Raw genomic sequence first — 26723 nt, 5'->3', positions numbered from 1 at the left:
CCCAAAGTGCCATTTTATAATGTTCATATTATCAATACAGGCTTTAAAAAACGTTTTAGCTTTAATATAGAGTTATATCATTTTAATTTTAAGAACTAATTTAATTTCCAAAATGAATTTTGAATTGCACTTTATTGGTCCACCAATATGAAGTCTCAAAAATCTCAAAAAATAGTAAAACACATAATTTTAATTAATTCCATTGCCCTCTTTCACTTTCAAGGGTCTCAGTTTGGACAAAATATTATGTGGTCATCATAATTAGCATCCTAGCATGCTTAGGAGAGGTCAGATGGGCTACACTGGATTTATGACTTGCTTTGAGTTGCAGGCAATCTCAAAGTTCCCTCATCACCAAGTGGGATAAAGATGTAACACGGAGCCAGGGGGCTTGCCAAGAGAGAGCTGCGACATGGAAAGAAAAGATCCCAACAGGTGTTACTAGGAATTATGTTGGTAGGTAGGAACACCTATCTCAATTCTTTTGTTTCCTTTATTACAGAGGGACTTATATTAGAAGAACACTCCTAATGGCTGTCTTTTTAGTTCCTCTGTGGAGATAGCAATCATTTATCTGATTGGTCAGTTTGGAACGCGCAGTCCTTGGACCGCCTCTTCCTTTTGCGGAAACTGCTCATCGGAAGTACCTGTTTAACCGGACCCCTCCAGGCTGTAAAACGGCAAGGCTGAGAATTTGCCTCTGCGCCATCTTCTTTTGGCTGTTACCCGTGACGTCGTTGGTAAGTTTGTCTAATTCTGGGGTTCGTTATCAGTAAGCTGACAATTATAAGACACAGTCTTCACTCGTTGCTCTAACAGTTATCAGGAAATATTTTGAACTTTTTTTTCCACTTTTTTTGTTTCATTTCTCCCAGAGGGAATGGAAAGACGTTATATTTTGGACCTTCTGTCACTCTGACGTCTAGGACATAGGATGGGAGTAAAAAGAAAATGAAAAGGAAAGGACTTCCATGTTGCAGAGCGATTTGTGTAGTTGTATCTTTTGGCATGGCTAAAGTGGGAAGTGTTACGCTGTGGCAGAATTCTAGGTACCGATCACATATGTTCAGTGTAGTGGCAATTTTGCCCACAGGAGAGAGGCTGTTTGTATATAAGCAGGTTTGCCTACCTTGGGCTGTAAGAAAAAGCCAACAAGCTTTGAGGGACTCAGCAAACAAAATCTGACCAGGAGTGCTGAGGCATCCCTGTTAAACGGGTGTTGGTCAAGTGATTATTGCTGCTTGGCTTTGAAATCTGTAGACGCAGTTTTTTCTAAGTAGCCTTGACTGAGAGAAGGGTTTGATTATAGAGTCTTTTTGTGTGCGAGCCTTATAGATCTCAAAGTGTTTCTAGTATGGCCAGTGGTATTTTCAGGAAGTGTTTAGTGCCAGGCGTACATAGGGGACATATATAGTCTGCTCCAATTGTGACTGAGTGGGGTGGCTGACACTTGTAATCCCAGCAATTTGGGAGGCCGAGGCGGGAGGATCACGAAATCAAGAGATCAAGACCATCCTGGCCAACATGATGAAACCCCGTCTCTACTAAAAATACAAAAATTAGCCGGGCATGGTGACACTTGTCTGTAGTGTCAGCTCCTCGGGAGACTGAGCCGGGAGAATCGCTTGAACCCCGGAGGCGGAGGTTGCAGTGAGTTGAGATCGCCCCATTGCACTCCAGTCTGGCCACAGAGAGAGACTCCGTCTAAAAAAAAATAAAAAGTCTGCTCAAATTCTGATCTTTTATATTGTTTTGACTCCTCTTCAGAGACAAGAGATGGAAGTTTGGAGTGACAAATCTTGGAGTTACCTGACTTGGCCATCGATTTAATAGTTGTTCCTATTTTATGATCTCAGGGTGGCTTTGAATTTAACAATTCTATGTACTCTGGTCATAACTTTTGATCTTTGAGATCCACAGTGTGACTCCATCCATAGGAGGTGCGTATGGATATCAAATTATGGAGATGGATATTAAATTAAAAAGCAACGGGAACCCTTCTTGTTAAGAGCATATACCTTCTTCATAAATTGATGATGAGAAACCATTCAATACAATTATTGCAAAAACAGTGAGAAAGCAATTTAAAAGTCTCATGATTGGAATATCTGGTTCTAAAAATCATTTTTGCTTAGGATTTTTAGGTGCTAGAGTAGTTTAAAATTTATGCTTCATTGTTAATAGAGAGCAGTGGAAAAATGGAAGCAATAAGTTAGAGCTGGAGAAAAAGAAAAGTTTTTAGGAGCAAATTTGGGAAATTAGGACACCAGCTTAAGAGAAATGACATAGAAAATGAGATTTGAAGTTAAAGTAGACATCTATAAGAGGGAAATAGAGATTCAAGAGGATCTAAATGTTGTATGCCATAGGATTGGTAAAAGGAGAGTTTAAAAGTTTGGTTGTTACTAGATTGAGGTAAGAACCTGAGTCAAATTAATCAAAAAGAGAAAGAGGCAAGATCTCAAATGGAATGGCTCCTTCAAAGAGAGTCAGGAAATGAAAAACTGTTAAGAAGTCACAGTTAAGGGATGACGTTAAAGGCAGGTAAAACTAAGACTAGGGAAATCTGTTGAACTCACAGTATCATTAGGTGATTTTCAAGGTAATATAGCCATTACAGATTTTGAACGTAGTCATATTTTGTGCTTTGAAGGATTGTGCCCAAAAATTAGATTCAAGACAAGGCTCAAGCAAGAGGGGCATATTGGAACGAGACAGGCAAGAAGATAAATTCAAGCTTAAGTAGACTAGATGTTGGTCTAATGAGAGAAGAGTTCCTGTGTGGAATTATTTGTCTCAGGGAAGAAGAGGGGAAAATATATGTTTGAATGGTAGATACTTTTAGTAAATTCAAAATTGACTGATTTCATTGTTATTGATAGAGAAGAAGATTCTGAAACTTAAGAACTAGAGGAGTATGTTAGAAAAAGACTAATGCATAGAAAAAAAAATAAGGTAGTGAAGTATTCATTTCCAGCAAACAGCATTAATACTATGTGTGTTGGAGAAGAGACCAAATTAATAAGCAGGTTAAGCAGTTAGAAACTCAGCTTCCTAAGTTTATTACATAGCTAAGAACAGTTAAAACTTTCTGAAAGGTGTGAGAGAAGAATAGAAGAAAATAAAAAGTAGAAGTGTGTTTCATTGTTGCAGAAAAATATGTAGCAGAAAAAAATGCTGTTCAAGGTCTATACAATTTTATGATGAAAGAGTGCGTAAAGGAGCACATGGAAAAGGATTAGTTCTCTTTCAGCCTCTGGAGGCTCAGGCTGCAGAATCATCAATTGCAGCTTCAGTTCAGGAATCTACTGAGAGTGATTTTCCAGCTGAAATAAATAGATGAGCGAGAAACCCTCCCTAAAGGGCAGGTCACCAGCTTATCAATTCTGTAACAAGAAACAGTGGAAGGAGCTACTGTAATATGGTATTGAAATAGATGCTTATCAGAGATGGTAGGCTCTGTTTTGTAAGATAGAGTCCACCTTCAGCTGCACCAAAGTGGCAGAAACTGAGGGCTCAGAGAGGGAATGAAAATGAAGAGGTTTTAAAAACAGGTTGTAGAGGGAAAATTTTATACTTAATTAAAACCTGGTGATCTTGACTGGAAAATTTTAAACTTTTCTGGAAGGTAGGAATGTCTCAAATGTCATTCTCTGAGAGCGGCAACAGTATGCTGAGCGCATTTGACTCCCAGTTATGATGAATCCTTAATGTCAAAATTATCGTATTGATGGGAGTTTTCTGGATTTTGTGTTACTCACATAAATGACAAGCATTCTGATGAGGCTGCAGCCAAGAATATTTTCATGTCCCCTTCTTCCTCTAGATGACATTCAGCTCTGGTTTCTAAGAACACAGTGTACTTTGGGATAACTGTTTTAGGGTTTGGGAATGTGGCTATGTTTGTATTACATAGGTGTGTGGACAGTTGTGTTGAGTATATATATTCTTTTAGTATTGTTTTTGAACCATACATTTGTAAAATTAAAAGAGTTGGAAAAATGTAAATTTGACAAACCTTACTTCTATTCATATATTTACCCATGCCTGCAGGTTCTATTTATTTAGTTGTTTGTTGCTTAAAAAAAAAAAAAAAAAAAAAAAAAGTGTATGATACTTAAGTGTCCAAATACAGTCCTATGTACTTTGCAAATATTAACTCATTTATATCTTGTATCAGCTCTCTGAGGTATTTGAATGTCTATACTCACCATATTAAAAATAGGCTCGGAAAGGTTTTAATTTGGAAGTGACAGAAACAGACTTAGGCAATCTGGCTTCAGATTCGTAAGTAGGTAGGTAATCCGTTTAGTAGGTTCTACCATACTACGTATACCTAATGTGTTGTCTTTTAATATGCAAACACATACGAATAGGAATCTATATTCTTAATTTTTCGTTTTCTCTACAAAAGATAGCAGACTTTACATACACTGCTCTGTACCTCTTTTTTTTTTTCAGTCAACTGCATGTTTTCAGTCTGTGGAAAACTGTTCCTTGTTGCATGGAATTAATATTTTATGATGTGAATACATCATAAACAGTTTTCTGCTAGTGGATGCTTGCATGTCTAAATTCCTAAAAGTAGAATTGTTTTATCAAAATATAAATGCCTGTGTAATGTTTGTGTATTACCAAATTTCTCCCTGTATATGTTGTACCGTTTTGCATTCTTCTTATGGTGTGAGATCTGTTTTGTTAACAGAGTATTATGAAAATTTGGATTCTTGACAGTCTGATAAGTGAAAAATATTCTGTGTTGTTTTAATTTGTATTTATTATTTAATAAGAACATGTGAATGAGTTGTATACCTTTGCATTTCTTTAAGGGCTGTTTTAATTTTTCTGTGAAGTGATTTTCATTTTCTTTGAACATTTTTAGGAATTTATCACTGTTATCTCCATTTGAGTTCTAGCTGCTCTTTTTATATGATGGAGATGAATCTTTTGCCTATGATGTGAGTTTGAAGTATTTTTTCCCTAGTGTGTCATTTGTCTTTTGACCCTGATTTTTCTTTTAATGTAGTACAATTTATCAGTATTTCCTTCTTTATGTAATGGGTTTTAGTCATTTAGAAATGTCTTTTTCATTCTAGATTTTAAGGGAATTTGTGTGTTTTCATTTAGTACTGCATGGTTTCATATTTCTTTCCCTTTGTACATTTAAATCTTTGATTCAGTTTTAGTTTATCAGAGGTCATAAGAATATGGTAGAGATACAGCTACAGCTCACCACTTTTTTTTTTTGTGGATGATTATTCTTTGGGCTCTTTACAATGTGGCTAGGAAAATTTGTCTTTGATGTGATATAATTTCTGAATCCCTGGAGGAACTGCAGTCATGCATTGCTGAACAACAAGGATATATGTTCTTAAAAATGCATCATTAGGTGAGTTCATCATTCTACAAACATCATACAGTGTATTTACACAGACCTAGATGGTATAGCTTAGTACACACATAGGCTATATGGTATAGCTAATCGCTCCTAGGCTACCAGTCTGTACAGGATGTTACTTTACTGAATACTGAAGGTCCTTGTGACACAATGGTCAGTATTTGTGTAGTTAAACATATATAAACATAGCAAAGGAAGAGTAAAAATACTGTATGAGATAAAAAATGATACACCTGTATTGGGCACTTAGCATGAATGAGGAGCCTACAGGACTAAAAGTTGTTCTGGGTGAGGCAGAGAGTAGTGAGTAAATGTGAAGGCCTAGGACATTACTGTATACTACTGTTGACTTTATAAACCCTGTACACTTAGACTACACTGAATTTATTTAAAAAACTAAGTAATTGTGCTACAATATTACAGGGACTACAATGTCACTAGGTGATGTGAATTTTTCAGTTCCATTTTAATATTATAGGACAGTCCATCATTGACTGAAATGTTGTTATGTGGCACATGACTGTATGCCCATTCTAAGTATTAAGAATGCCTCTGAGAAGTGGCAGAAGAATAAATTCATCATGATGTTTTATTGACTTTTATCTAAGCATTGTGATTTGAACATTTTCAAGGTGTAGCTCATAAGGAAATGAAAATTTGATTATGGACTTTAATTCCTTTGAGTGTTAATGGTTTTTTTATTTGAATTTCCAAGGTGATTTAATTTTTGCATTAAATTTATTCTTGGGAATGTAATAATTGAAAGGGCTTATTTTCAAATTTGGCCTATCTCTATAATGTTAGAATTGTATTCTTGGAATTTCTTATGTTGTTTGTTCTTATCGCAGGACTCTGATGTATTATACTAGATATATACTTGTCATAATTTTTGATAAGACATAGAATTAGTAATAACTTTTCAGCTTTAGTTATAGACTAACTACAATTTTTTTATTTTTATTTTTATTTATTTTTTTGAGATAGGGTCTCCCTCTGTCACCCAGCCTGGAGTACAGTGGTGTGATCTGGGTTCACTGCAACCTCTGCCTCCCAGGTTCAAGTGATTCTTGTGTCTTAGCCTCCCGAGTAGGTGGAATTACAGGTGTGTGCCACCAAGTCTGGCTAATTTTTGTATTTTTAGTAGCGACGAGGTTTTGCCATGTTGGCCAGACTGTAGAATGACTACAGATTTAATTTAATTAATGTAGTTTTGACCTACTTTGGAGAATTCGGGATTCAAAAAGCTTAACTGCTAACAGTGGCCTCAGAACGATACCTAAAGTCATAGATAGTGTAGGTGACTCATGAAATGGAAGAAGCAAAGAAGCAATGTCTTGATAGGCTGCTGATTCCCTTCTCTGAAGGAGAGCCATGCTGACTGATCATAAGCTTAATGATTAAGTCCAGTGGTTTAGTAGAACAAAAATGCTGCAGATCATTAGTATATGGAAGGGATTATAGAATGCTTTATTTCTTTTTGTGATGTTTCCTTTTATGTGGAAGGTCCACTGTTATAACGTGTTTGATCTCTTGGTCTAACTTTTATGTGAGTAGTTAAGGGAGTTATATGATTGTTGACTTTAGAAGAAGAAACTAGAACATTGTCTTCCTTTTTTTCTTGGGATTCAGCTGTCCTCAGGAAGTTGCTCTGCTCTTCCATTTTACAGGGGTAAGAGAACTTTCCTCATACTGTTGCTGAGACTGAGTGGGAAGGTCTGTGTAATATTGGAAAACCCATTGTTCATAGATGTATTAGGCAGGGTTCTCCAGAGAAACAAAGCTAATAGGATATATAGAGATAGATACAGGGATAAGAAGAGATTTGTTAGGGGAATTGTCTAATGCAATTATGGAGGCTGAGAAGTCCCATAACATGTTGTCCCAAGATGGGGAACCAAGAAAGCTGATAGCGTGATTCAGACTGAGTCCTTAAATATGAGAACCAGAAGAACAGATTGTGTAACTTCCACTGTAATACCTAAGGCCTGAGGACTCGGGGGGGACCACTGATGTAAGTTTTTGAATGTGAAATCTGGTGAACCAGAAGCTGCAGTGTTTGAGGGCAGGAGAAGATGGCTGTTCCAGCTTAAAGAGAGAGAGAGTTGGTTCACCCTTTCTCTGCCATTTTGTTCTTTGGATCCCCAATAGATTGGCTGACGTAAGTCCGCATTACTGAGGGTGCATCTTCTTTACTCAGTTTACTGACTCAAATGCTAATGTCTTCTGGAAACACCCTCACAGACACACCTAGAAATAATGTTTTACCAGCTATTTCGGCATCTTTAAGCCCAGTCAAGTTGACACATAAAATTAATCATACAACAGATTAAATTGTACTCTCTAAATGTGCTTTATTTGATGCAGAGGTAAGATATTGATCTCATCTTAAGACAACTCCTTTGTATCGCTTAATTGTTTAGAACTCGGGTAGGACTGCCAGTTACTGATTTTTTCTACCCCCAACTCCATCAGAGTGGGAAGACTATGATGAGGACAGTAGGATGATTTATCAGAAATTTCCGTTGATTATGTCTCATAGCTGAGGTGGGAATCAGGTTCATCGGTGAGACCATAACTTTCAGTATCTGCTCTAGTAGCAATCCATGTTTAGTATCATGTTGAGGGAGCATATGACAGGTTATATTACCACAAGATATCACAAATAAAATGAACAAGGATCATCTGAATGCCACCCTTCATACCTCAGTGTTACATATGCTTTTTCTGAAACCAGAATAAGAAATCACAGGAAAGTCTGAATTTATAAACACATTGAAGCTTTATGCTAGACTAGGTAATCAAAGGCAGAAATTACAATAAAATGTAGAAATAAAGTTACATATTATACACCTGAGGTTCTAGAACTGCTAAGAATATAAAGTTCACATTGTGTTGAGTTTTTAACATTTGTCTTTGTCTTTTTTTGGGCTGTTACAACAAAATACCATAATCTGGGTAGCTTATAAACAACAGTAATTTATGTCACATAGTTCTGGAGACTGGGAAGTCCAAGATTTAGGAGCCAGCAGATTTATGTCTGGTGAGGCCACCATTTGCTTATAAATGACAACTTCTTGCTGTATTCTCACATGGTAGTAGGGACAAACAAGCTTCATTGGGCCTCTTTTATAAGGGCACTAATTTGATTAATGAGGGTGACCTATCAAAGGCCCCCACTTAATGTCATCACTGTGGTGGTTAGAATTCAACAAATGAATTTTGGGGGAACACAAACATTCAAATCATAGCAGTATTTGTTTGTATTAATTTTATTCTGAATTTGAGGTGCCCCATGTCAGTAGCAGATTTCTTCATGAGAAAGACGACCACCCTCCTCCCCTGCCGCCAGTTCTTACGTTTCTGGTGAGACAGTGAGAGCCAGGTCAGTTGTTCTACTCAAGAAGCCAAACTACCCAAGTAAGAACAAGAAAAAACAGATTTTCTCTGCTTATTTAAGGGCAAGGAGGCAGCGTCCACCTCTCTTTCTGCAAGGGTATCCTTGGAAACATAATGGGCCTGATTCCTAACTTCAGCACTTTGGTATGTAAATAAAAATCTCCCCAGGAGCCACATAGCCCTGTGTGTCACTGACCTAGAGATGTCTCCAAGTCCTGGGTCTCATTCTTCGTTAGAATATAAATATCTAGGAATTTTCTGCTTTGTGCTTTCGCCCAGTAACTAGGTAACTATCCCAGTATATAACCTTTTGATTTGGGGAGATCTAAGTTTAATGTTGGGTCAGAACAGTTAGCTCCATCATTAGGGAAACAAATTGCTACAGATTTAATCCTTATGGTATGTGAAAATGTTTTTATGAGAAATGAAATGAAAGATTTTCTGACTATACAGTGAATATATTTCCATGTTGAAGGAGGCTTGGGCTTTTTATAGGAACACTGAGAAATCTAGGGTTGTTTTATTTTTCCGCATATCTAGTACATGACTTTTTATTGTTTGTGCTTGATGAAACTGTTAACACTATACCTGGAGCATAGCAAGTACTCTACAAGTGATAGCTATTATAATGATTACTATACTTATTAAGATGTCAAAAATGTCTGTGTAATTGTTGCAGAAATAATCATTCAAATAGAAAATACTTTTATATTCATTTATTTTATTTATGAAATTAATTTGTGGATGAAATTTAAGTTGGATAGAGTCTATCATGAGCCTGGAGACCTACAGAGAAGAATCTATACTTTCTCATGAAAGGCCAACTATTTAGCTCATGACTCACAATCTCTCTCTCATTGGCAGAAAAGCACCCCCCACATACATAAATGCACAGATCACACACACACACACACACACACACACACACACACACACACCCTCCGATTGTTAAGCCTGTCTTCTTGAAGTGCATTTAGATTTCCATTCTCTTTAGGGTTTTATCAAAATGGATTTTATGCCTACCTAGGAATTGAGACTGAATCTATGCACTTGTTACTAGCTAAACTCACTAGTTAGGAGATGATTTCTTGCCTTTCTTAACTCATCTTTCAGATTCTAGTTACAAAGTTTCACATTCTTTTTATTTTCTAATACTGTGACAGTTTTTCAAATAAGTGGGTACTGAAATCTAGCTTGAAAGACAAAATTGCTGTACAGATGGAATTATTAGCATACAGTATAATAAAGTATATTTTAAAGATATAGTAGTTGAAAAAGGAGAGGGATCAATACAGGTAGGTTGGAGTAACTGATAATTTTTAGTAGAGGAGAAGGATAATGAGTTAGACCTTATTTTGTATAAGAGGTAAAGAAAGAAGATAGCATATCAGCTATGGGAACTGATAAAAACTAAGATCATTTATTGAACACAATTTGTTAATTTTTTTCTCCACCATAGTAAAATATAGCAATGAACAAATAAGAGGTGATGAGCAAGCAGTCCCTTCCTTCATGAGGTTACACTATAGTAGGTTTACAGTACACTGTTCATTGATTAATTCTGTCAATGAATTTGATAATCTAATTTTATGCTTAGGGAACAGAAAGATATATGCAAAAGGATATAGGGCTAGACCAAAGAGTTCAGATCAGATACTATGGACAATGTAGCATCAACACAGTTTTTAAACAGGGAAGTGAAATAACAAGAAACAATATTATGTGAATATTTATCAATGATAAATTGAGGGGACTGGGCACAGTGGCTCACGCTTGTAATCCCAGCATTTTGGGAGGGTGAGGCCAGTGGATCTCTTGGGCCCAGGAGTTTGAGAACAGCCTGGTTAACACAGCAAGATCCTGCCTCTACAAATAATTAAAAAAAAAAATAGCCAGGCATGGTGGTGCATGTCTGTAGTCCCAGCTTCTTGGGAGGCTGAGGTGGAAGGATTGCTTGAGCCCAAGAGGTTGAGGTTGCAGTGAGCCATGATCACACCACTGAACTCCAGATTGGGTGACAGAGCAAGACCCTGTCTCAAAAACAATAATGAATGGTGAGATGGAGAGGCATATGAATCAGGTTGGCCAATTAGGGAAATACTGGAATAATTTAAGAGTAAATGATAAGAACATCTAATATAGATTTGGCTTTTGGAGAAGAGAATTCAGAAGAGTCCAAAGTTCTTGTTAGACCTAAGTTATGAATGGAATAAAAGAAGTAATTCAGAGATAACTTGAGGATTTGGAGAAAATAATACAAATTTGGAAGGGAAGGTGGCAAGTAAATCTTTATGCATATTTAGATATGGCCAATGACTATATCTAGGGAAAAAATCCCTTCAGACATTGAACATACAGTACTGGGATTCTAGGCAGGAGATATAGGTTCAGACTTCTCCAGCCTAAAGGTGACAGCAGTCATGGGAATGAGTGAGCCCTTTGTGCTATAAGGCCAAAAATTAGGTTTAGAGGAAGCCCATAGGGAGTTAGAAGGAGAAACAGAGAGATGGAGATCGGAGAACATAGCCAGCATAGTTAGGGAAGCTGAGGAAATTAAAGTGTCAAGTTAATGTGGTTAACAATACCAGTTTAATGTGAGGTAAGAGAAAATGAGGTCTGATAAATTCTCATGTTAACTTTCTGGTTCAAAATATTACCCAGGGTAAGGGTGAGGTGTATAGTGGGGGACCTGATCTCTTGTGTCCATGTAAATATACACTTTAAGCCACTGTCATCCCTTGTTGCAGACTGATTTGTCAGATGAATTGGGAATGGGCTATTTAATTTGAGCAGCGGAGAGGAAGGAGGGATAGAAGTATGGATGGGGTTGGGACAGCAGTGCTGAGTTGACAGCCGTTGGGATTACCCTGAGGGATGCATGAGACAGAGTACTTGAGAAAGAACAATAACAGACTAGTTACTAATTTTGTGTTTTCTGATCATATTGGGGACAATGAAGTACTCTTTTTATTAGCCACAATTAAAATGTTGTCTGTTGAATGGAACGGAAAGGTGACTCAGAGAAACACAACTTTTCCTAATACTCAAGGGGGGACACACTTAGCATTCTCCTGAGACAAAGAGAAAAAATCCAGCTGAACTGGTGTTAGATTGATTTTTTTGATGTGGATAAAGATGAAAAGAAATCTAGGGAGATATCGATTCCTTTTCTTTCTTAAGACCTTAAATATGGGTGGTTGCGGGGAGAAAGGAGTTGAAACCTTTATTTTACAGAAGAGCTGGCAGTTCATGACAGGTTCTGTGGCCTGAATGACCTGTATTCCCAGACAGTTGCACCTGTCTTGACCCTGTTTGTTCCTGGTTCTGTTGTCTGTGCCCCTGGGGTGAGGCTAACACAGGACATTTGGGAAGCAATCCATAGCCTACCAAACAAGCCTTCAATTGTCATTTTAATGGGTATACTATTTCACCTTAATTTAATTTCCCTACCTCCAAGAATATATCTTGTTTTGTAAGTTCACAAGCTGACACGTCATCCAGAGAGACTATTTATTTTCCCTATCTTCTTCACACAAAGGCTGAGATTATTCTTGCAACAGTAATCAAGATCTTCTGTCTTTGGGTTGCAAAGAAAATGCATTCAACTGTACTTGAAAGAGAAAATTGAAATTCGGCTACAGATGATAAAGCACATTCTCCTTCTCTTTCAGTTTTGTCTGTCATATCTGCTGAACTGCATTAGCAAAAGCAGAGGGTACCTGTTGCTGGCTATTGGCACAAAAATACAATATTCATTGTCCAAAACGGTGTATGAGGTGTGTTGTGGTTTACTTCTATTAAGGATTCTTGTTTTTCAAGTCTTTTTTTTTTCTTTTTTGTTAATTCTAGCATAGTACAAAATGAATGAGGAAAATAGTCCCCAGAGGAAAGTTTTTCCAATAGCTTTAATGGCTGGCAACTGTGAGTCTTTTAGAAAAATGATCAAATCTTAAGTGTGATTGGCTTGCTTATATTTCTGTTTTAACAGTTTTACAATGCTGGTGTAATTGTTTTAGGAGACATGTAGACTTCTTAGCATACTTAATGCTAGCTTTAATTATTTATTGCATTTATTGGGTATGTAAATCCTAAAATTGCCACTGGATACATCTACCAATAGTGTAACTGCTACAGTAATAAAAAGCATCTAGAAATAAAAGTAGGTTGGTACCTCTGAGATAGAGATTTCCATAAACAAAAGGTGTATTGCAGAATTTTCTTTTTCTCCATTAGACAGTCTTATGGGAATGCCAATTGTGAAACCATAGTCAAATTTATAGATATGCAAAGGTAAGAATAAAATATGAGTTTATACTCAGGTGTACACAGTAAATAATTCTTTTTAGTCAGCTATATAACAAGAGGCCAGTGACACAAGTCTAAGCAAAATTGTAAAGTAGGAATAGTTTGTGTTCAGATACTTGTAGCCTGTGTTTTGTGTGTTTAATAATAACTTCTCCAGAAGTTTCCTTGCTTTTTCTCTCCCCTCCACATTTATTTATTCTCAAGAAGAGAGGACACTTATTCACGCTGAGGTTTAACTGATAATAAAAGTGGTGAAAGTGCAATAGGAAGAACTCTTTGAGACCAGCCAGTCCTGGCTTCAAGTCTAATTGTAATTATTTTAATTATTTTCTAGCTAAGTAATTTTACTGAATTTCTGCCTTAGGGAGATCGGGGTTTGGTGTAAATTGAAGATCATACAGTTTTGGGGGGGGCTTTAAAAAATACAAAGCAATGTATATAAATTAAGAAAGTGATTACGTGTAATTATACATGAAAATGACAAATCAAATAAACTCCAGAAAAACAAATAGTTTCTAACTTCCCAATACTTAAAAAAAATTTATTTTAGGTTTAAGGGAATATGTGCAGGTTTATTATATAGCTCAACTAGTGTCATGGGGGTTTGTTGTACAGATTATTTTGTCACTCCGGTACTGAGCCTAGCACCCAATAGTTATTCTTCTGTTCTTCCTTCTTCCACCCTCATCCGTCGAGTAGGTCCCAGTGTCTGTTGTTACCCTCTTTGTGCCCATGAGTTCTCATCATTTAGCTCCCACTTATGAGTGAGAACATGCGGTATTTGGTTTTCTGTTCCTGCTTTAGCTTGCTATGGATAATAGCCTCCAGCACCAAACACGTTCCCACAAAAGACGTGATCTCATTCTTTTTTGTGGCTCCATAGTATTCTGTGGTGTATATATACCACATTTTCTTTAATCAATCTGTTATTGATGGGCACTTAGGTTAATTCTATGTTTTTGCTATTGAGAATAGTGTGGCAGTGAACATTGGTGTACATGTGTCTTTATAATAGAACGATTTATAAACCTTTGGTTATATACCCAATAATGGGAGTGCTGGGTCAAATGCTAGTTCTTTTTTTAGCTCTTTGAGGAATCGCAGTGCTGCTTTCCACAGTGGTTGGATTAATTTACTCTACCACCAAGAGTTGCTTGGCACAACTCCAACAATTGCTTGCTAACCTCAAAAGCATCTGTTATTTTTCAACTTTAAAAAAATAGCCATTCTGACTGGTGTGAGATGCTATCTCATTGTAGTTTTGATTTGCATTTCTCTAATGATCACAGGTATGGACCTTTCTTTCACCTGCTTCTTGGATGCATGTATGTCTTCTTTTGAAAAGTGATCATATCTTTTACCCACTTTTTAATGGGGTTGTTTTTGCTTGTACATTTGTTTAGGTTCCTTTTAGATGCTGGATATTAGACCTTTGTCAGATGCATAGTTTGCAAATATTTTCTCCTATTGTAGGTTGTCTGTTTACTTTGTTGATGGTTTCTTTTGCTGGGCAGAAGCTCTTCAGTTTAATTAGATTTTACTCGTCAATTTGTGCTTTGGTTGCAATAACTTTTGGTATCTTTTTCACGAAATCTTTGCCTATTCCTATGTCAAGGATGGTATTGCCTAGGTTGTCTACCAGAGCTTTTAGAGTTTCGGGTTTTACATTTAATCTTTAATTTATCTTGAGTTGATTTTTGTATATGATACGAGGAAGGGGTCCAGCTTCAATTTTCTGCATATAGCTAACCTGTTATTCCAGCACCATTTATTGAATAGAGGGTCTTTTCCTCATTGTTTGCTTTTTTCAGGTTTGTCAAAGATCAAATGGTTGTAGGTGTACAGCCTTATTTCTGGACTGTCTATTCTGTTCTGGTACCATGCTGTTTTAATTACTGTAGCCCTGTGGTATAGGTATCGAAGTCAGGTAACATGAGTATCTTCAGCGTTGTTCCTTTTGCGTAGGATTACTTTGGCTATTCAGGCCCTCTTTTGGTTCCATATAAATTTTTAAATAGTTTTTTCTAGTTCTGTGAAGAACATTGTTGGTAGTTTGATGGGAATAGCATTGACTCTGTAAATTTCTTTGGGCAGTATGGTCATTGTAATGATATGGGTTCTTCACATTCATGAGTATGAGATGTTTTTCCATTTGTTTGTGTTCACTAATTTCTTTGAGCAGTGTTTTTATAATTCTTATTGCAGAGATCATTCAACTTCCTGGTTAGGTGTATTCCTAGGTATTTTATTTTTTTCTGTGTCAGTTCCGAATGGGATTGACTTCCTGATTTGGCTCTTGGTGAGGCTGTTGTTGGTATATAAGACAATTCTTTTTCTTGCATTTTTTAAAACTATATGCTCTCTGATTCTTTTATGTGACAACATTTTATCTCATTGTCTGTAGAGAGAAGAGAAAGATATTTTGACTCTTTTAAAGAAGAAAGATTGGTACTTTTTGTTAAACTGGAAAAGTTACTTCTACTTTGCTGCATGTTTATGGAAATGCCACATCTTTGACTTCATCCATGGATTCTCACTTAGATTGCTTCTTGTTCATGAATAAGCCCTGGAAAACGCCAGCATTTTGAAATTTCCTTGTATTCCTTCAATGATGCTATAACTGCCACAGCTATTGCCACAGAACTCATTCAGGCTTGAATGTATTTGTTAAACATTTATTCAGTGTTTTCTTTCTGCCATTGTGCCAGGTCTAGAGAATAAAGAAATGAAGAAGGCATTTCTGTCCTCATAGAACTCACAGGCTAGTGCAAATGTATATTTTATTACACAATGTGAACAGTTCAGCAATGAAGTATGTATAAAAGGTATAGCTTATCAGTGGAGGGAATTTCAACTGGCTGGTATAATGCAGACCACTTGTGTAAAATGCTATAAAGGAACAAATTTTTATAGCCAAGTAAATTTGAAAGACATATAATATTACATATTCCTCTCAGACATTCACAATGCACTCACCATAATTAAGGCTGTAAGAAGTCCTACACCCAAGAAACCTGTTTAATGGTTTAACTAGGCATTCCTTAACTCCGTTTGTCGATGCGTTAGTCTATTCTCATGCTACTACGAAGAAATACCTGAGACTGGGTAATTTATAAAGGAAAGATGTTTAATTGACTCACAGTTACTTATGGCTGGGGAGGTCTCAGGAAACTTACAATCGTGGCAGAAGTCACCTCTTCACAGGGCAGCAGGAGAGGGAAGAATGAAAGCCACGCAAAGGGGGAAGCCCCTTTTAAAGCCATCAGATATTCTGAAAACTTACTATCATGAGAATAGCATGGGGGAAATCCCCCCATTATTCAGTTATCTCCCACTGGGTCCCTCCTGCGACCCGTGGGGATTATGGAAACTACAACTCAGGATGAGATTTGGGTGGGGACACAGCAAAACCATATCGGTTCATGAAAATAATTATTTCTGCAGCGACAAAAGTCAAAATAGCTAGTGGTCTGGACATAAAATGACCTATTTCACTCCTTATTTTCTGAAGAGATTGAGGCTACTTCGATTTTCTCTCTTGATAAGGAGTCATTTTTTTCTGATTATGGAAGTTTATGTAGGGATGAAGCCCAAGGTTTTGGGTGAAAGAGTCAAGTGTTAACTGCGTAAATCACCTTTTCAAGTACCCCAGGCTTTATCTTCCATATAAGCTGATGGGAAAGTCATTAAAGTAACTCATATGCAAATAATACATGTCACTACATGTTTCAGTTTCTGTATCATGGCCAAGCCAGTACACACCTCATGTAAAATGTGTCATGAATTTCATCATGGATAATAGAAGATACATGACAATGATTCAAAACATGTCTATACTGTCTACATATAATAACTCATGTGATGAGTCTGATGGACTTGCCCCACTAACCTTATTAAAAACATGAATAAAGTTGAATAAACAATTAGTGTAATATTGTTTTTCTTTTCTTTTTAGTCTATACCATAATCTATAACAGTGGTACCAGTAGTGTATAGTAGTTAATATCAAAGTCAAGAAGACTCACAGGTTATTGTGGTTAGTAAGAGGGAATCCTTGACTCCTCTGGGAAAAAAGGTGATCATCTTTTCTTTGACATTGGTATGTTGATCAGTTCATTCTGTGGAACCTGTGGGTTGTACTCCAGTAGAGTCCTTAGGATGGCCTCTCCTGAAGGATGCCCAACACTGGTTAAAAGTAAATTTACCAGAATAGGGTAAAAAAGTACAGAAATAAATGACTACATAAGATATGTGTTGCACAGAGCTGGACCAAAATAAACTTATTTAGATCTGAGGCTCATTTTCTTCTTCATTGTATCAGAATAGTGTGCCTGCAATTTAATTTTGTTTTACAATGCTCACAACCAAGCTTGACTTGCAGGATGTATTGCCCTGAAACATCTCTGGTCTCTTCTGCTTTTCCAGAATCTTCTGTTATTGCCTAGTGATGCAGGTTGAAGAGAAGGGCAAGAAGCTAGAGTGGGTGAAGGTCTAAACAAACTTACCAATAATGGGATGACACTGAATTCACTGGTCTACTACATATATTTCAAAGGGATGTGGAAACTCCATTTTTATCTAAGGTAGTGTGTTTTCACCAGGGCTCTGAGATCAGAAACAAGACATGGAAACTTTAAGAAGTGTTATTCAAAGTTCATTCTCTTAGTTTTTTCAGTTGACTTTTGAGATATCATTCTCTTACTTTCCCCCCTTGCCTCTAGATCTTCTTTATTATGACCTCTAAATGTTGAAGTCCCAGTGCTCTGTCCCTGGACCCTTTCTCTTGTTTAAATACGTTCACTTCCTATATTTTTTAATTACCATCTGTATATGGAAGATTCCCCAGGTTCTATTTAAGCCTTGAATCTTTCCCTTGCACTTCAGACTCATATTCAAATGTCTACTTAAATACAATATATCCAATACAATATATAATACAATATATTAAATACAATATTTCTTGATTTTGTCTGCCAAATCTGTTTCTACCTACCATGCTGTTCTCCTTCGAGTAAACAGTAACGTCTAGTTACTTAGGTGGAAGATGTTGGGATAATACCTGTTGTCACTCTTTGGTTCACATCCCACATCAACAAAATTGTTGGTTCTACAACTTTTGAAGTTTATTCGGAGTGTAACCACTCCTCTCCATTTCCACTATCACCACTTTCATCAAGACAGCACCATCTCTAGCCTAGACTCTTATTTTATCCTTCAACCCCTTGTATTTCGTCTTGCCTCCATTTAGTTATGTTTTACACATGACAAGAAAGATCCATTTAAAATGTAACTATGCTGTTATCCTCTGTGCAAAATTCTGTAGTGACTTATTATATTGAATAAAATTCAAAATCCTTACTATCTCCCAAAGCACTCCATTAGCTGTCCTCAAACGACTGTATCTTTCCTCATTGTTCTGCAAGCATTGTTACTCAGTACTTTAAGAACACTCCTTCAGAGTTTTTGCACTTTCTACTCCCTCTGTCCAGAATGCTCTTTATCCAGATGTTCATATGATTTGTCCTTTCACTTCTTTAATTCTCTTTTTAAGTATCAGCTTGTCAGATAAGACTTCACTGAATATCTTGGTGACAGTAACATCCTTTCTCAATTTTTCTTTATAATTTTTTGCCTACATCCTGATAAAATGTAAGATCTATGAGGGAAGAGACACTATAAATGTTTCATTTATCCTTTTGTGAATACCCAGAGTATAAAATGTTTTGGCATAGGAACTGAGTAGTCTCTCAGTAAATATTTAGGTATTGAACGAATAAAGCATCGATTGTGTTCTAGGGGCTCCATTTGCTTTACAACAATGCCTTTTCTGTTGGGGTAGGCAAAAAGAATATGGCCATAGTCAAATCTGTTACAGTTCCCCGCTAGTTGCCAGATCCTAGCTTTTAGCCACTAATCTCTACTAGAACAGAAGCCAAATCCTTGTGATTATGCAAACATAGCATGTACTAAGGAAGGCGTAGACTGACTTTTCTCCTCAAACACACTAGAGTAACATAAAACTTTAGGGCTCATTCCAGATTCTGCTCAGTGGGAGCTTAAGGCTGCTGTCTGCTTTCTTCATTATTATTAGATCCATTATTTCTGGAGCTGAGGTCAGCTGGCCACGTAGGTTAGAGGTGTCAATGCTCAGATGAGTTTCTTACCATTCAGGATGCTGGCATATATTTCTTTTTTTGGATAAGTCATTTTTTTTTTCTCTCATAATAAAAGTAACCCAGACTAGATTCATTAGGAAACATTAGAAAAAGAAACTGTACCAAAATGCAGAAAAGTACTCAAAAATTCAACTCTTTAGAAACAACTCTTATTAACATTTAGTTGAATTTCATATCAGTTTTAGAGTGTGTGTGTATGTGTGTGTATGTGTCATTGTATTGAATCAACAATATTTAGTGAGCACCTTTTTTCCTGTACTAAGTAAACTTAATTAAAAAGCTGAGAGAATTTGACTTTTTGCCCTCATTACGAGCTACTCCTCAAGAGGCATTCCTTTTGTTTGAAAATTATAGACTTTGTTCTATCCACATTGCTGTTACCCATTGATTGAATGTGCACTTGTCCTCTTTTTCATACCTATCTCACCTCTCTCTGTGGCTAATGTTTGACATACAGTGCTCATGGCAGCCTTGCCTGTCTTGCTTCCCTGTTTGTCAATTATTTCTGCTTAGACAAGCCGGAGAATCATCTGAAAACAGAATTAATCAGTGAAAACCTGAGTTAAAATGTGTGAGAGCATCCCTCACTTGAAGAAGAATGTAGTATTGTGGTGTTAGGCCTGGTCGACATGGAGAAGAGTTGAACGTTAAGACTACTTTGTGACAGTACCTACATCCAGGGAGTAGGTGACAGGTTTATTGTAGGACTACAGTTTGAAATCCAGGCCAGTTGTTAGAAGTCCTAGCCAGAGAAAATGTAGATAATAAGTATAATGGGAGGAGGAAATATGAGAACCATCTATAAAGGTGGTTTAACTAGTTCTATCAATGGATTTTTCTCCTTAGATTTTATTTATTTATTTATCATTATTATTTTTAAAATTTAAATTTGTGGGTACATAGTAGGTGTATATATTTATGGGGTACATGAGATGTTTTGATACAGGCATGCAATGCATAATACTCACATCATGGAAAATGGGGTATCCATCCCCTCAAGCATTTATCTTTTGTGTTACAAACAATCCAGTTACACTCTTAGTTACTTTAAAATGTACAACTAATACATAATCATTGCAGGAACACTAGAAGGCACAGATAAGTAGCTGCTCACTTAAAGATATCTGTTGGTGTGTGTTTTGTGGTGTTGGTGGCGTATAGAATGGGGGATTAGAGGAAGATACAGAATTGGGATTGTAATAATTATTATAAAAACACAGTAGGGAAGTAATATCAATACAATATAAAATGTCTAAGAAGAAACATAATCTGCCCCTGTCCAGCACCGTTACTTAACTTGCATGTATTACTTTTGTGATTATAAAGCAAATCTAGTATTTAAAATGATTAAATTCTTAAATGGGCATGAACAAGCTAGAAACAGGAAACTGGACGGGCCAAGATTTAAATATGGCTTATTTCCCATAATCATAAAGGACTGAAGTCTTGGTTGAAGGCACCGTCTATTACCTGAAGGCACCACTGTGAGATGCAAAAGGCTTTCTCTCAAAGGAGAGCACTGAGTTCTTGTGGCACCTTCAAAGGGACACTGCTTCGCTTCTCCTGTTGAGCTCCTAATGCACAGCACACGCCATGTGAGTTATTGCTTATCAGTAAAGTTGTGATCAACACTGTGAAATGTTGTTTTCCAGATGTTTGAGTCCTTAAGAGTGGTGTCAGCACAGCAAGCAGGTCTTTCATTTGGGTATCTATACCGTCAGTAGGGTTTGGCAGCCTACTGGTTTTGGCTTGATTAATGGCTCCAAATAGGAGTGAACCATGTCCAGGAGATGACAGCGGAATCCACGGCCAACTCCTAACCTTTTTTTCATTTTCGAGGCTGCTTGCAGGGTGCAGAGCAGAAATGAGGGAATTTGGGGAATAGTCAGGTAGTGAAGACTGCTTGCCTAGTTGGGATGCATTGCCAAATATGACTTGATTATCTTGTCTCTGTATAGGATATTTACTTTTTAAAGTAGTTTTATGTACATGATCTTAGGTGAATCCTCCGGGATCTGAGCCCTGGGTAGTAGGATGCATTCAGATGAAGGTCATGAGGTAATTTTTTCTGTTTTCTCAGGATTGTCAAACTAGCTAAGACAAAATAAAGTTCTACTTCTTAAAAGAATGTGTTTGCTTTTTTGCCCATACCCTTAAGGCTAGGATACTAGTATCTTTCATTGGAAAATGTAACATGAAAATGTATTCCTTAAAGTGCTTCTCAGAAAAGAAATGGGAAGATTAGGAAGAAGAAATGGAATTCATTCCCTCTCTTCTTTCTTTTTTTCCTTTCTTCCTATTTGATTTTTATTAACCCTTCCTTAATGTGAGGCATACATAATGATTAGAATTCTAATACAAATTGTTTTTAAAAGGCCTTTGTATTTCATGTTGCTGAGAAGCTTCCTGTGTCGAGTTTAAAATATGTTTGTGATTTTTTTTCCACACCAATTAACAGTCTGTCCAGTAGGTGGACTCCTTCATGTACACATAAGGGTTTTCTCTTTCCTTTAATCAAGTGTTCCTTAAATCTGTGAAAAGGCATTTTTGCGTGTTGAACTTTTGGTTTCACCAATTTATTATCTGAAAGGCTGAAAATAGATTCTGAGATTCTGCTTACTTCTGTTTGAAAAAAAAAATTCATGTTTAGTTGCTTTCATCTTTCCCTTTGTTTTTGTTTTAGCATATATTCTGACATTTCTTTTGTTTAATCAGGGATCTTTTAAAGAAATGGGTTGCATTTCTTGGGTCAAATTTTAAGATTTGTATCAAATTCTTTTAGAACAAATTACATTTCTGAGCTTATATTCATCACAGTATACACAAAGGACTAAATTAATTATACTTGTGAGAATAGGAGTTGCTTAATGAGTATGAAAATAAGCTAGATAGAATGAATAAGTTCTTGTATTTGATAGTACAATAGGGAAATTAGAGTTAACAATAACTTATTGTATTTAAATAACTTACTGTAAGGAAAGAATTAAAAAGTTCCCCACACAAAGATCAGATGAATGTTTGAGGTGGTGGATATCTTAATTACCCTGATTTAATCATTACACATTGTATATATGTATGAAAATATTACATGTACTCAAAAGTTTATACAACTATGATATATCAATTAAAATACATTTTTATGGTCTCCATAGTTTTCTACATTTTGTTCTTGAGTGCTTTTATAAATGCATTTTATACAGAAGAATCTGGATGAGTCGTTTTTAACCTGATCCCTGTAACTTCTACCTAAAGTCAAGTGGCTTTGGCAGTTTATTTGCCTGCCTTCAAGGCCGTTGGGACAAGCGGAGATTAATATTATTAATTAGCCTTCTTTTCTTCCCAAGTCTTTACTTTTCACCCTTCTCTTTTGAAAATCTATATCATTATTGGCTTGTAGAGAGTAAAATGTCTGCATGGTGAAATTTTCAATAGTTGATTCACTACATTTATTCCAACATGAAAAATAAACTCTTGACCTGGAAACTCAATTTAGGAAAAGCCTCATTTAGGTAACCTTGTATACTGTTTCTCTGTGACTAGGCCAGCGATCACAGAATGTTGCTTAAAACTAACCTTTACTAAAAATCCGTTGCCTTCTTATATATTACAGTTTCTACATCCACTGGCAGAATTAAATGTTGAGATAACTGAAAGAATTAAATGTTTAGATAAAAAAAAAAACCCCACCTGTTTTCTGAATAATCAAGCCTAGTTTTGATGCTTTTAATCTAGATTTTTAAATTGTTGAAGAGAAAGGTTGTATCTTGTTCATATTTATGTCTGTCCTAGCATCTGATATCAAACATGGAGGTATAATATCCTGTTTATAATCGCTGGTCAAAAGATGTTTCTTGAATAGAATGGGGTATGTTTATTAATTTCATAAACAAAAAACAGTAAGGCACTGTGCAAATACAAATCTACAAAATCATGCAAATCATTACATATATATGTATATGCTATTTCTCCTTGAGAAGAAGAGGCACATTTCAAAATTTTTTATATTTCTATTACCTACTACACAGCTTTATACATAGCAGCATTTATTAGGTGTGTGATTATATGCATGTTTTATTTTCCCTGCTAAAAGGTAATTTTCTAATAAGTTTAATGAGTGTTAAATTCACATTTATATCCAGTAGTGCCTTATATGTTATGGTTTTCAATAAATGTTGTGGAAGGAGTGGGAAATGGCCACAAGTCAAAACAAGACTTGGATGCAATAATAATGAAAATAATATAAACACTCATATTAGTGGCAATATATCCTAAATTAGCAAATAAAGGAAAATTGTGTTTGATGTATTTTTGTCTCTGTGATTTATATGTATTGGCATTTCCTTCTTACAATACATGTTCTCTGAAAAATTACAAACTAGTTTATAAAAAAAAGATGGGGCAGACAATTGAAAATCAGGGCATTAACAAAAATATTACAGTTCTCAATAAAAGGCTAGCATAATAATAACAAAAAGAAAGGCAAATAGATTGTTTGAAGCCAATACTAAACAAATTTATAACTTCATCACAAAATAGAGTTGAAAGTAATTTGACAGAAGGAGATGTGAAGAAGGGTTGAGGCTGCTAAGCCAAGGAGACAAGGACAAAATTCAAAAAGATTAGGAAAAACTGCTCAAAAAACACTTCCGAAACAGACTAATAAAAGGAGCCAAAGAAAATAAAAAGGGATGAATGAGCAATGTGAATATCACAGTATTCTTCCCTGGCTTGTTGGGTTCATCTGCTGGTACTTGGTAGCATAAAACATTAATGTGTTGGAGAAACAATCATGGATGAACTAATCTTGTTTCTGTGTTATACTAACAGTACTCCACTATTTACTGATGACATACGAGCTAATTTTTGTAATAAAACTCAGTGAGTAGAATATTTTCTGTTGCTTCAAAAACATAATACAAATTGGAACATTCTATTAATCAGAATAATTAAGGACATCATTACAGAAAAGAAACTTTTCTTAAAAAAGAAATGCAGTCTGGCCATGGTGGCTCATGCATGTAATCTCAGCACTGTGGAATGTTGAGGCAGGAAGATTGCTTGAGCCTAGGAGTTCGAGGCTGCAGGGAGCTATGATGGTGCCACTGCACTCCAGCCTGTGTGACGAAGTGAGACATTGTTTCTAAAACAAACAAACACCCCCCCCCCCACACACACACAGTTAGATATAGTTGCAAATTATGACGCTTTTATTAGATGTCTGACCTTGGGCTAATTATTGAAGTTCTTGGAGGTTTAAATTTCTCATTTCTAAAATGAGAACAGCAATACTTAGAAATAATTGAAGACAGGATATTACATAATTTATCCATTCGTTATGAAAAATGAAGATTCAAATTCAGCTCTTCTGATTTTTACTGCATAACACCGAAATTGTCATTCTGTACTTTAGGTACTTACAAAGGATTCTGCAGACTAGTAGTAACATCATGTTTCCAGGAAGATTTATAAGGAGAAAAGAAAAGATAATGTTCAAAACTTCATTTTGAAAGCAGGTTATTTAAGTTTTGAGACCTTGACAAGAATTTAAAATTAATGTTCAGGTTCTTTTTTTTTTTTTCCCCCCCAAAAGGTTTATTCTGATTAATAGAAGATCTCACTCTGTCGCCCAGGCTGGAGTGCAGTAGCACAATCTTGGCTCACTGCAAGTGCAATCTTGGCTCACTGTAACATTGGCATCCCAGGCTCAAGCAGTCCTCCCATCTCATCCTCCCGAGTAGCTGGGACAACAGGCATGTGCCACCATGACTGGCTATTTTTTTGTATTTTTGGTAGAGATGAGGTTTTACCATGTTGCCCAGGCTGGTCTTGAACTGGTCTTGAACTCCTGAGCTCAGGTGATGCCCGTGCCTTGGACTCCCAAAGTGCTGAAATTACAACCTGAGTCACCATGCCCAGCCAATTAAATATTTAATACTGAGTTGATAAATAAGAATTTTTGAGAAAATACTAGTGCAAAAAAAAAAAAAAAAAAAAGAAAATACAGAAAGGGAATTCTGAAAAGGCCAAATTAGTGAGGTTGTTATTTGTTTAATCTAAGCCAGATAACCATGACTTCTACCAAAATACCAAATCTACAAAGTATTTAGGTAATGAAGTAAATAAATGATTGGGATTGTCAAAGCAATTGAAGGCAAATGGTAATGTCCTTCTCGTCGTTAAACATTTCCTTCCAGAATTAAAACATTTGATCTACATATGATGCCAAAATAATTATACTTATACCAATACTTAGTATTGGTACCAGCTTTACCTATGATTCAGTCTTAGATATGAAATTGATTTTGATTATTTTCATTAAATGTTTAATGTGGAGATACTATTTCTCATTGCCTATCAATGTAAGAAAAAAATAATCTTAACATATAAAATTATAGCCTTGAAATTGTTACCTAGTTGAAGCATATTTATTAAACATGTGAGAAATTAAGTCCCTTTCCCATTGCAAAATTTATCACAAGTAATATGGAATAGTGCAGATATATAGTGATAATGGTTTGTGGCTTAAATTCACGTATGATGGACTCATTTTGTCTTACAAATCAGAAGATTCATGAAAAAATTTAATAAATATCACTGTGGGAACACACATTCTTTGTGTAATAAGAAACTTTAGAAATATGTAATTGTTAAAAAATTTGGGTCAGCCTGTAGTATGCTGTCTTCAGGAGACTCATCTCACACATAATAACACTCATGGGCTCAAAATAAAGGGATGGAGGAAAATCTACCCAACAATCAGAAAACAGAAAAAATCAGGGGTTGCAATCCTAACTTTGGACAAAGCAGATTTCAAACCAACAAAAATAAAAAAGACAAAGAAAGGCATTACATAATGGTAAAGGGTTCACTTTAACCAGAAGACCTAACTATGCTAAATATGTATGCACGCAATGCAGGAGCACCTAGATTCATAAAGCAAGTTGTTAAGAGACCTACAAAGAGACATAGATTTCCACAAAATAACAGTAGAAGACTTCAGCACCCCACTGACCGTATTAGTACAGATCATCAAGGCAGAAAATTAACAAAGATATTCAGGACCTGAATTCAACATTGGACCAGATGGCTCTGATAGACCTTTACAGAACTCTACACCAAAAAAACAACAGATACACATTCTTCTCATGACCAAATAGCACATACTTTATAATCGACCACATAATTGGACCTAAAACAATCCTCAACAAATGTAAAAGAACCAAAACCACACCAGACACACTCTCAGATCACAGTACAATAAAAACAGAAATTAAGACTATGAAAATCTCTCAAAACCATGCAGTTACATGGAAATTAAAACAACATGCTCCTGTATGACTTTTGGGTAAATAATGAAATTAAGGCAGAAATCAAGAAAGATACAACATGCTAGAATCTCTGGGACACCGAAGTCAGTGTTAAGAGGGAAATTCATAGCACTACAGGCC

At 36.1% G+C, this 26723-nt stretch overlaps 1 protein-coding gene across 2 annotated transcripts in view; it reads left to right on the top strand.

The window, feature by feature from the left end:
* Positions 1–702: 702 nt before the first annotated feature.
* COX7B2 (cytochrome c oxidase subunit 7B2) overlaps positions 703–26723 on the top strand; it is a 169672-nt gene continuing 143651 nt past the window's right edge. For both annotated transcript variants that reach the window (XM_005554812.5, XM_045392325.3), the window contains exon 1: positions 703–740. The gene's annotated coding sequence lies outside the window, so the exon portion shown is untranslated. The remainder of the gene's footprint in view (positions 741–26723) is intronic.

Source organism: Macaca fascicularis, chromosome 5 (assembly GCF_037993035.2).
Source record: "Macaca fascicularis isolate 582-1 chromosome 5, T2T-MFA8v1.1".
Taxonomy (NCBI): Eukaryota; Metazoa; Chordata; class Mammalia; order Primates; family Cercopithecidae; genus Macaca; species Macaca fascicularis.
The sequence above is the reverse complement of the archived record's forward strand: the minus strand, read 5'-3'. Positions and strand labels throughout refer to the sequence as shown.